Here is an 11,932-nt window from a genome sequence, read left to right on the forward strand (position 1 = left end):
GACATCTTACTTAAATAAACATATGATTTAGTTTAAGTGAATAGATAAAATGATTTATGAGAGATTGAATCAAAGTGCACTAACTCAGTAACTCTGAGCAAAGCCAGATAAGGGGGTTGATTAATCTTTCTGAGTTCCCCCTACCTCCCAGGAATCCTCAGAAGCAAAAGCAGCTGGGGACAGTTGACAGACAGCAGCCAATGGACATCTCTCTGTCACTGTACTCCCGTTATTTCTTACCTTGGTCCTTTCTTATATTTTGTTTGGGCCTAGGAAACTCCTGACCTAAAATGCTCTATTTTTCATACTCTTCTTCTGGGAAATGTGTTATTAAGTTGTTTGCCTAGAAATAAGTTATTATCTGAAACAGGACAGGAACACTTAGAACAAAGAGGCATAAGATATACTTAAAAATTCAAATTCTTTTTTCTGGCATAAAAAAACGTAGACATTGAAAGGTTAGAGTTATACTTTCCATCTTCAAAATAACTTTTTTAAAATCTAAGAAAATGTTTGCAGTGCTATCTTTGTAGATTTTAACAATTTCTTCTCTCTATATATCACATTCTAAAATACTGTGTACCTAGCTTTGAACAAACGGTCACCAAGAACAAGAATTGCTCTGTACTCTTTGGGCTGCAGTGGGTGGAGAAGCTTAAATTACAATGGCAGCAGCTACTGTGTCAGGTGCAAAGTGGAAGGAGCAATGCATGGAGGCGGGCTGAAAGTCACAGACTCGCAGACACAGGCCTTGGACTGGGGAGACAGCTGGGAAAGGCTCACGGTGGCATCGTCCCCGGGCTGGTAGAGGCAAGGGGCGGGCCAGGTGCTACCGCCCGCCCCTTGCCCAGCTGACGCTGGCTGAGGGCGGGGCGGCCATTCACTCACCTGGTTGGTGACCTGAAATGAAGGCAGAAAACACAGTTTAGAAAAAGATCTCTTTAGCTCCAGAGTCCCGCTGCCCGGATCCTCTCAGGCCAGGGCTTACCTCGGACTTAGCATCCAGTCGCGGCTCGCTGCAGCCCTCCATTCCAACAGTCCGGAGCTCCGACCACCGCCTGGCCGCCAACGCTTCCGCTTCCTCCTCCCGCCCCTTGCGGCCTGCCGCACGCAGAAGTGGGGGGAGAGGAAACAAATATATTTGTGTAACTCACCATCAGTGTCAATTAAACATCAATTTCAAGGAGATACTCAGCAACCGCCATTTATGTGGGAAGAGGGTCCGAAGATTTTGGAGATACCTTGTGAAGGGAAGGACAGATTAACTTCAGGATGCCTTCTCCCCCTGCTGACGTGTACACGTGGACTCTTCCATTCTGCCCCGTTCCCCCCCCCCCCCCGCTTTCTGCGCGCGCGCAAACTGGCGGCCCCACCAAGTTTAAAAACAGCTGGAGGACCACACCCCTTTTGCTGGAGAAGTTGTTGGGCAGGGAGGTGCCAATGGAAGCTATAGATATATGATTAGCTTTTGTTACTCGGATTTACTTCACTGGCCTAGCCGCGGGTGGGGTGGGGATGTTTTTCTTTATCACGCTGCCACTGACCTACTCCAACTCTCGTTTGAGTACTGGGATGCATTCTCATCTGGTCTTCTTCTTTTCCCCTACGCGTCTCACATCCATTCTGCAGAGTTAAAGCGATTTTTTTCTCGCCAACTTTTTATTTTGAAAAACTTGAATTTTTTTGGAGAAAAATTGCAAAAGTAGTTCAATGAACATCCGTGTGCCTTTTATCTAGATTCATCAACTTAACATTTTACCCATTTGCTTTACCTCTTGCTACATATACGGTAATGACGGCACTTCATCTCTAAATACTTGAGCATATAGCGCCTACAAACAAGGGCATTTCCTAAGTTATCACATACTGCTACGACACTCAGAAGATTTAACATTGGCAAAATACTGTGATCTGACACGTGGACCAAATTCGAATTTCCCCAGTGGTCTCAACAATATTCTTTAAAACTGTTTCCTAGCTTACCCACCCCCAGAACCTAATCAAGAACTACCCCATGAATTTAGTTATCGTTTCTGCTCAGTCTCTTCAAATCTAGAACTGTACTGGTGAAGTGTCCTTGGGACTGCGTTGGTTCTTCACTGGAGGCTCTGGGGGAGGATCTGTTTTCCATCTGTTCCTAGAACTCAGTTCTGTGCAGGTCCCACTTCCTTGCTGGCTTTTGGATGTGGGGCTCTCTGTGTCTAGAGGACATCAGCATTTCTTGGCTTGTGGCCCTCTTCATCTTCAAAGCCATTAATAGCAGGTCAAGCCCTCCTCAAACTTTGAATCACTCTGACCTCCCCTTCTGCATCATCTCTCCTCTGCTGTCTTCTTTCACCAATCTCTGACTCCAGCTTGAGAAAGTTCCGTTCTTAAGGTCTCAAATCATTATATTGAGCATACTCAGATAATGCAGGATAACCTCTACATCTTAAAGTCCATAATCTTAATTATATCTGCAAAATAATTTCAGAGAAATACCCAGATTAGTACTTGATTGAATAATCAGTGGATGAGACTCTTGTGGGGAGGAGCATCTTTGAAATTCTGCCTACTGCAAACAACGTCATAGGATTGTTGGAGAATTACATTGGATAATGCGTGTAAAACCTCTAGAATCATGCCTGGCATGTAACAGTGAGAATCCGCCAAAAAGCCACTGACTCAAGGTTATTGGACATAATTTAAAGTACTAACTGGCTTGGGAACATAGTCGCTGAATTAATCCAGTGATTTCTTTCCTAGTAAAGAAAGTCTGGAAAGACAGAACTCTGTGATGCATCCCACTGGTATGTCAATTCCATTTGTCAGGGGGTATTTCTCTGAAGCTCTTGGTTGCCATCAGATTATGTTCTGTGGCAGGATTATGCTCCATGGAGGGCTGCATACACACACACACACACACACACACACACACACACACACACCTTATTTACATAAAAATGTTTCCAAAAAGTGAAAAGATGACATATATTAAAAAGTTAATTTGTTTTTCTTTATTTTTCCTGCATTCCTTTCATTTTATTAAAGATTTTAAAAACTTATTTCTTTGACAGAGAGAGAGAGAGCATGCACAAGCAGGGGGGAGTGGGAAAAGGAGAAGCAGGCTCCCCGCTGAGCAGGGAGCCTGATGCAGGGCTCAATCCCAGGACCCTGGGATCATAACCTGAGCCGAAGGCAGATGCTTCACCGACTGAGCCACCCAGGGCCCCCTTTCATGCATTCCTTTTAAAACTGGATTTTTTTTTTTTTTAGACAGTAGTGCCCCTTTTCAAAAAATCTATTGAAAAATTTGGGGAGAGTAATACGTCAATAATGATTAGGCCAATCTCTGCCAATTGTTAATCTTGTTCTTGTGCTCCTGACACTTTACCAGCACATATAATCAACTGTTTATTTTTAAGACCTTCATCTTATTAAAGATCAGAATTTATGCAAGCTTATCAGACTTGGAAAACACAAATTTTATTAATGGAGTCAAAAATGCTAAAATTAAAGATGTATAGGCATAACTTCTGTTTTATATTTATTTTTGTGATTACATGTAAGTAGGACATATAAATAAAACATTTTTTGGAGCTCTTAAACAAACAAACAAACAAACAAACACACAAAACTAGCACTGACAGATGTGTAGGAGTATGTCCCCAAAACTATGGCACAAACTCTGACCTCACAAGAGTTACACTGTAATGGAGAAAACAAAAGTGACACACATGAAGCAAGTAGTACTTCAATCTAAACTTATATTTTAAGGCTCTTCTGTGCCAAGTGATATTAACCCAGCTCAAATTACCCTGAGAAAAATACCAAAATCATCCTCTCACAGGGGTGGCTTCTGAAATGTAGGGGTGGAGCCAACTGCAGGAATTTCACAGAATTGTGAGATTTTAATAGCAAAAGGGCCCAATCTCTGTTTTTCAACTGTGGTCTGATGTTCAGTTTGTCTGCAGGCTTATTCTCTTACGTTTCTCCATATACTGTAGAAGAGGGTATCTGCCCATAGATATATGACCACTAGCATTGCTGAGGTCATAGCCTGTGGCTCGTGATCCACAAGGAAAGAGGAAGCTGCTCTTCCATTGCAATTCTTTTTTTTAAGATTTTATTTATTTATTTTATTTTAGAGAGAGAGCATGCACCTGTGCATTTGCTTGGGGGGGTACGTGGGGAGCACAGAGGGGGAGGGAAAATGTGGGGGAAGGATCTCCAACACGCAGAGCCCCACACTGGTCTCGATCTCACGACCCTGGGATCATGACCTGAGCCAAAACCAAGAGTCAGAAACTTAACCAACTGAGCCACCCATATACCCCATCCACCTCCATTCTTAAGGACTCTGATTTGCCTATTTGGGTCATATGCTCACCCCTTGGACCAATACTGGGTCTAGGGTGATCCATTACTATTTTTTTACCTCTGCACCCCATTGTGGCCATGAGGGATAGAACTGTGTAATTGACAGAGTCACTAGCAACAAAAAGGATAAGAAGAAGTACCCTATAGGAAACAGAGGTGAGGGTGATGCAACAAAACTTAGATGAAAAGATACTGAAGAAACAAAAACAATAGATATCCACTAAATACATTTACTAACACTCTACTATACTATTCTATACCATCAGTGGATGTGGTAGACAGAATAATGGCCCCCCCAAAGATGTGTTAAAAGATAAACTAAGGCCTGTTTAAAATTTTAAGAATTTATTTGAACAAAAAATCGATTCCTATTAGGCAGTACCAAACCAGAAGTGGTTAGGAACAGGCCACTGGCAGGAGCTCAAGAAGAGATTTCATAGAAAAATGGTGGAAACAAAGTAAGGAAGATACTGATTGGCTATGGCTTAAAGCCTAGTTGGCTGTTGTGATTTTATTGTCCTAGGGTTCTGACCTTGTAAACTTGAGGCATTCTCAGGCATAGATTGTGGTTTGCTTTACAGAGGCCATGACAGCATTGGAGCCATCCCAGTCAAATGGCCTCTTTGTTTAATTAATTTAACAAATATTCACTTCCCAAACCCCAGAATTTATGAATATAGTATGTTACATAGCAAGGAAAGATTAAATTTACAGACGGAATTAAGTTTGCTAATCCCAGAATCTTAAAATAAGAAGATGTTCCTGGATTACTGAGGTGCGCCCAATGTAATCACAAGGGTCCTGATATGTGGAAGATGGTGACAGAGGAGTCAGAGTCAGAGAGAAAGTGTCAGTGGTAGAGGATGAGAGCCAAGGAAGACAGCAGCTTTTAGAAGCTGGAAAAGGAACGGACGTGGATTCTCTCGTACAAGAGCACAGACCCACTAACACCTTGATTTAACCCAGTAAGACCTATTTTGGGCTTCCGACCTTCAGACTATAAGATAACAAATTTCTGTTGCTTTAAGCCACAGTGTTTGTGGTAATTTGTTCCAGCAGCGATAGGAACCTATGACAGTGCTACAGGCTTTAGAGTCACATAGACCCAAATCTAAGTCTGTCTTCTACCACTCATCTGTGTGATTTTAGTAAAGGGGGGCCTTCCTGAACAACACCTTTCTAACCTGTAAAAATGAGGCTATTCATATTTGACTTAGAAGGTTCTTTACTAAAGATTAAATGAGATCACATATGTATAGCACATAGCAAAGTTCCTGAACATGGTAAGCACTCAATAAATACTGGTTCTTATTATAACCAGCAAGATAGTCAATCCTCAAAAGAAGTCTATTAGTGGTCTTTGTCATACATTGTCTCCATTTTAAAGATGAGAAAACTAAAGTTCAAGAGGCGTCTGGGTGGTTCAGTCGGTTGAGGGTCCGACTCTTGATTTCGGTTCAGGTCATGACCTCAGGGTTGTGAGAGGGAGCCCCACGCTGGGCTCTGCATTCAGGGGGAGTCTGCTTGGGATTCTCCCTCTCTCTCTCCCCCTGCTCCTCTCCCCCGGCCCCTGCTCTCTCTCTCTGTCTCAAATAAATAAATAAATGTTAAAAAGAAGAAAACTGAAGTTCAAGAATGTTCAGCAACATCAAACTCTGTTTTTAATTTACAGTCTGCAGTCTAATTTCAGGGAACTCCAGAGGGATTCAGAACTCCCAGAGTACGTGCTGAAATCCTTCTCAGCTGCCTTGTGCTAACTGAATGTTCTACTTGTACTCCAGGCTATTCAAGAATACGACTGACTGTGTGTGGGTTTGTCCGTGTGTTTTGGTGCAGGGGTGGGGGCAGTAGGAGATAGCAGTAATAATGAATGGGCAACATAAGCAAAGATGCAGAACTGGGAATAAACCATGATCATTGATCCTAGACTCATATTTGGTTTTAGAGCTTAAAACAGATTACACAAATTCTTAGCCTTTGGGCCAAACCTGGCCTACCCACATATTTAAAACCAAACAAAGAAATCAAAATGAACTATGTTGAAAACTGAGTCAGAATGTATTAGATAGGTTTTAGGTGTTACAGTTTGTCACTGTCCCCAAATTCTTCTTTTCATTTCACCTGGCCAATTCGTGCATATATCTGAAACCTGCAAGACACAGGTTTCAACTTTTGGCTTAAAGAGACCTTACAGAGTCCCTTATTTAAAATGAGACCTAAGTAGGTTAAATGTCTGGCTTATAGAAGCATGGCTAGATTATGGTAGTCATGACTTTTGATCAAGTGGGGAGAATTATTAAGCCATCGGACAGGCAGATGAGGCCAAATTATGTAAGGTTTGGATATGTTCTTTTCTTTTTTTAAAAAAAGATATCTATTTCAGAGAGGGAGACAGAGCGAGAGAGAGAGAGAGAGAGAGAGAGAGAAGGGAAGGGCGCAATGGGAGAGGGAGAGGCAGACTCCCCACTGGCAGGGACCCTGGGATCATGATCTGAGCTGAAGGCAGATGCCCAAGGGACTGAGCCACCCAGGCGCCCTGGATATGATCTTAAGTATTGCAAAAAGCCTGTGTTTTGGGATGGTGGTTTGGCAACGCAATGCAGGCTCAAAGCAGATGATAACAGGATACACACACATACAGTAGGAAAACAGCTAGACATATTCCTATTAAGATAAATAGTTTAAGATAGTGAGCAGTCATGGTGGTGCACCACGAATGACTTACAGGTGTATAGAGAAATCGATCCTCATAGCTCTAGGGAAAACTGGGTAGGCCTGAGCCTGGAAGATCCCCTTAGCTGATTAACACTGTGATGACAACCTTATCTGATTGTCAGGTTTCTACAAATACTGCATAACAATAACTACCATTGTTAGATTTTTTTTTTTTTCACATTTAACATCTCAGCAATTGCCCTTGCACATTGCATCCAATGGCTTCTTAGCGTGACAGGTAGCCAGGCAGAGTTGTGACTCAATTGTTTTTTCAAGTGCATGCATGAACTTGGTTATAGCTGATCAACACTTCTATTGATTTAGGGGTATTGTTTGTATACTATGTTTAACTGCCCCTTAAAATGTCTTTAAAAAGATGATACTTTTTTTGGCATAACAAAAAGTTACTAGGCATGGAAATAGAACAGTGGGTGTAAACTTGCATCAGTAGGGCAAATATGGGTTATTGGAGTAATGACGAAAAATCCATTTTTTCTCACAAAACAACCAAATAATCTATAGTTCCTTTAAAAAGTGGATAGCTTTGAGCAGATAAAACAAAAAAGCGGGGTGCCTGGGTGGCACAGCGGTTAAGCGTCTGCCTTTGGCTCAGGGTGTGATCCCGGCATTATGGGATCGAGCCCCACATCAGGCTCCTCTGCTATGAGCCTGCTTCTTCCTCTCCCACTCCCCCTGCTTGTGTCCTCTCTCGCTGGCTGTCTCTATCTCTGTCGAATAAATAAATAAAATCTTTTTTTAAAAAAAGGCATCTTACTCCAGTTTAAGGTTGGATAAATTACCAAATCCCTCAGAATATAAGAAAGAAATTTACAAGAATGAGAGAGCAGGTTTTGAGACACAAGTACTTTTGTTAAGATATCAAACATCACTCTGTCAGAAACATCCTGCTGTTTTTGAATAGAAGCTGTTGAATTTTCATCAGTGGCTGAGAAAATGAAACTATGAGTTTAGTCAAGTAGGAAATGGTGATAAACTTTGATACTCTTTGACAACCATCAAAATCAATCTGTTGGTGTTAAAGTCAATAAAAGGGCATGGATTATATTATATTGTTTATCTGCATGTATCACGTGGGGGAAAATGTTGGGAAGCACAGGAATAGATAATAAATGCTACAGAAGCTTTAAGAAATAATTTTAGGATGGATCAAAGGTGAAAAGATGTGAAGTTATAGCCAATAACAACTTGAAAAATGTCCAAACTCATTCATCATCAATGAAAATAAAATGAGATACCCTGACATCCACTAAGTTCTAGGATTTTTCTCTTATAGTCTCCTCTCTCAAGGTCCTCACTTACCTCCTTTTTTTTTTAATCCCCTCCTTTTCATCCTCTCTCTCTCCTTCCTTTCCTGCCTTCTCAAACCCTCCTCACACTCTTCTCTCATGAAGAGAGGTGTAATAATGATTTTCTGTTGCTTGTCCTCCTGCTGACTTGGATGTCCTTGGGGCTCAGTCTCCAATCTAAGTGGTTTGTCAATGGTGAGAATTTTTTCTGAATAGACAGTTCAGAGGAATTCTGGCACCTACTGTTGCAACAACACTTTTTAGCTTCCTCCAATCCCCAGCTTATCTTCTAAGTACCCTTCCCAGGCTTGTCAACATCTTCACTGCTCCTGCTTCTTTCCTGCTTAGAAAAGAATTCTAAATCTGCTGTGGGAATTCTAGGTTGAAGTCCCATTCTGCCACTTGTGCAATCTTGGGAAACAACTTACACTCTCCAAGCCATAGCTACCGTGTTTGTAATATGGTGACATCTGTATCTCACCTGCCTATTTGACTGACTGTGGGGAGGATCCAACGAATATATGAGAAATGCCAAAGTTTCTATTAAGAGTAAAGGTTGAATCAAATCTGAATATATATTACTTCTTCATTGCTAAAATAACATCTCACTTAGTTAACATAGTTAAACAGTTCATTAACAAATTCAAGTTGCATTACCATATACATATTTAAATTTCTGGGGGTAAAACTTCACATTTTTTTTGGCTTTTAGAATTTGGGGCAAGTGTATCAATTACCTAGTTATTCCTTTTAATTTGATTATTTGAAGTTTTGGCAGGTATAGCAATTAGCTGTTGCTATGTAAAAAGAAACTAATGACCCCCTCCCCAACACACACAAATTCCCAACATCATACTACAAGCAAACATTTATTTAGCTTACAATTCTCAGGGGTTAGCAATGGTGTTGGCCAGTCTAGCCTGGGCTCAGGTGAGGTGGTTCTGCTGTGCTCCAGGTGTCTTTTACTGTGTGTCTGGGACCAGCAGGCTAGCCCAAGCACATTCTTCTCAAGGTGATGGTAGAACAAGACAGCAAGCAGAAACACGAGCTTGTTAAGGCCTAGACTTGGAATAGGCACACCATCATTTCTGCCCTACTTTATTGACCAGAACAAGTCACATGGCTGAACTCAGTGTCAAGGAGTGGGGAAATATACAGTTGATTCTCATTATTTGTGCTAGGTATGGTCTATAAAGTCACCATGAATACTGCATTACTAAATACAGAACCATTGTTCCCAGGGGAAATACAGGTTTGGTTCCTATGAGCCTCTGATCACATTTTCATCAACAGATCAATACATAACCTCATGTAATGTGTTTCTGTTTGAGAGCCCTCATATAATATATATCGTTGAATCATTAACATTAAACTTCTGGCCAAAAATACCATAACTCATGCTTGAGGACTGTATCTGATACACGTATTTTCTGGATAAGACACATCACAGCCTTCTTGTGTTTGGGAACACTGGAAAGAACATCTGCACAAAGCCTGGCACATTTGTACACTGAGATCATCAACAAAAAGTGCAAAACTGCAAAAAAATGTGGCACTGAATAAATTGCAAAAAGGACACTTGTTTTCTAGTATGAGATCTGAAACAAGAAGGCAGAAAATTGCCTGCTCAACCTCAACTGGGAACTCAATCTTTTTGCCACTGTGCATGTCTGCAAATGACTGTGGAAGTGACATGAGCATTAATTTGGGGGTTACAAATAATGTTAACAAGTAGGCAAATTCAAAACGCAGAATCCATGAAAAAACGAGGATCAACACTGCTTTTCCCCTTAACGGTAAAAAACTTCAAAGTTATATGGCAAAAGAGGTAGGCGAAGGGAGTGTTAAAAAAATTGGGGCCAATAATGCAGAATCTTGAGCTCCATCTCTGACTTACTGAATCAAAATCTGCATTTCAGATTCCCCAGATGTTTGTATACACATTCAAGTTTGAAAAGGACTGCCTTCAATATGATGATGGGTACATTCATGCCAGAGTGTGGAAGTTAAATCCTACAAAGATTAGGGGCCTATTACATAATATTTTTATGAGTCTGAAAGTTTGGGGGCATACTGGGACAGCCTCTCTAAGGTGAAGAATAACTTACTTCATCTTGCAATTCCTATTAATAAGGAAGAGGCAGAGGACTTGGGCTTCTTTGGCTGTTTGAGAGCAGCATAGGCCACACTTGAAAATATAGCTGCAACACATTTATTGGGCAACATGGATGGCTGCCAGTTTGAGTGGGTCCCTGAGCAAGACAGTGCTCTACAGCAAGTCCATGCTGAAATGCAAGCTGCTTGCTATTTGGCCCTATGTCTCAGCAGATCCAATGGTACTAGAGAAGTCCACGGTCTGTAAGGATGCTATGTGGAGTCTTAGGTAATCCTAAGAGGAGAATCACAGTGCAGAACCTCAAGGTTCTGGAGCAAGGCCATTTTCTGACAGCCTGTCATTTGAAAAGCAGCCCCTGGCATGCAACTGAAAGCCTGGCCATACAGCTCAGTATTATGCAACTATGGTTGCTTATCATAAGCTGGACATTTCAGATTTACCAAGTCACTCTTGGGTAGGTATAACAGCAATCTATCAGATAGATAAGGAGAGAAAGGAGTCAAAGGATTGGAAATTCCTTGGAGGTCAAAACAGCGACCAGTTGTAAATTCCTCAAGAAAGGGAAACTCAGCATAATGAAATTATCTTTTTCTCACTTCTAAATGCTCCTCTCCCGGAATGTCCTCTACTGGGTGCGGAGTAGCAATATGGCCTGGACCCCAGGTCAAATCTCTGGAGTTATCATTGACAATTCCTGCTCGTCAAAGGGATACCTCCTTAAAACAGTTTCTCTTTAATCTGTGCCTACCTCTCCATCTCCATGGTTATTGCCTTAATTTTCTCATCCTTCCACCCTTACAAATATCCTACATTATTAACAAATTATGTTTCAGCATATCTGATGATTCTATTCACTCCAAGTATTTATCAAACATCTACTATGTATCAGACCCTGGGCTAGGCTTTACGGAAGCAATGTGAAGAGTTAAAAAAGACACTCCTGTAGGCCTCAAGGGATTTACAGTCTAGTGGAGGAGAGAGATGAACATGCTGTGTAAAATCCTTACGTGGTTCCCTGCTGTTTTCAGAATGAAGCCCAGATATCTTGATGGGCTTTTCCCTTCTTACCCCTCCAACATCACCTCTAACCTCAGCACTTCCATCTTTCTGGCTCCACAGCCACAATACACACTTTCCCTTCTTCAGAGCATCTTCTCTGCCTGGCTAATGTCTACTACATTTTAAGGGTTCACTACAGCTGTACACCTTCTGCTGGAAGCCTCTGGACACACCTCCCCCCCTTTAGCTGCACATCTCTGCAGTTCTACACCTCATACTACCACTATCACGTATGTATCACTTCATTAGGATTGATTTTTCATTCTTCTGTCCACCTCTTCTCTACCGTGAGTGCAAAGTCTGATTCATAATCGAAGCTTGACATTTTTTTTCAGATGTAACTGAATAGGTATATGGCACCGCGCCCCCCCCCCCC

At 41.5% G+C, this 11,932-nt stretch overlaps 1 protein-coding gene across 1 annotated transcript in view; it reads right to left on the bottom strand.

Annotated features, from left to right (window-relative positions):
• Positions 1-1,010, bottom strand: part of COMMD6 (COMM domain containing 6) — a 25,691-nt gene extending 24,681 nt beyond the window's left edge. The window contains exons 1-2 of the mRNA XM_040623598.1: positions 989-1,010; positions 889-900 (exon numbers count right to left, since the gene is read on the bottom strand). The gene's annotated coding sequence lies outside the window, so the exon portion shown is untranslated. The remainder of the gene's footprint in view (positions 1-888; positions 901-988) is intronic.
• Positions 1,011-11,932: the final 10,922 nt, after the last annotated feature.

This window comes from Ursus maritimus, unplaced genomic scaffold (assembly GCF_017311325.1).
Source record: "Ursus maritimus isolate PB19 unplaced genomic scaffold, ASM1731132v1 scaffold_10, whole genome shotgun sequence".
NCBI classification, from domain to species: Eukaryota; Metazoa; Chordata; class Mammalia; order Carnivora; family Ursidae; genus Ursus; species Ursus maritimus.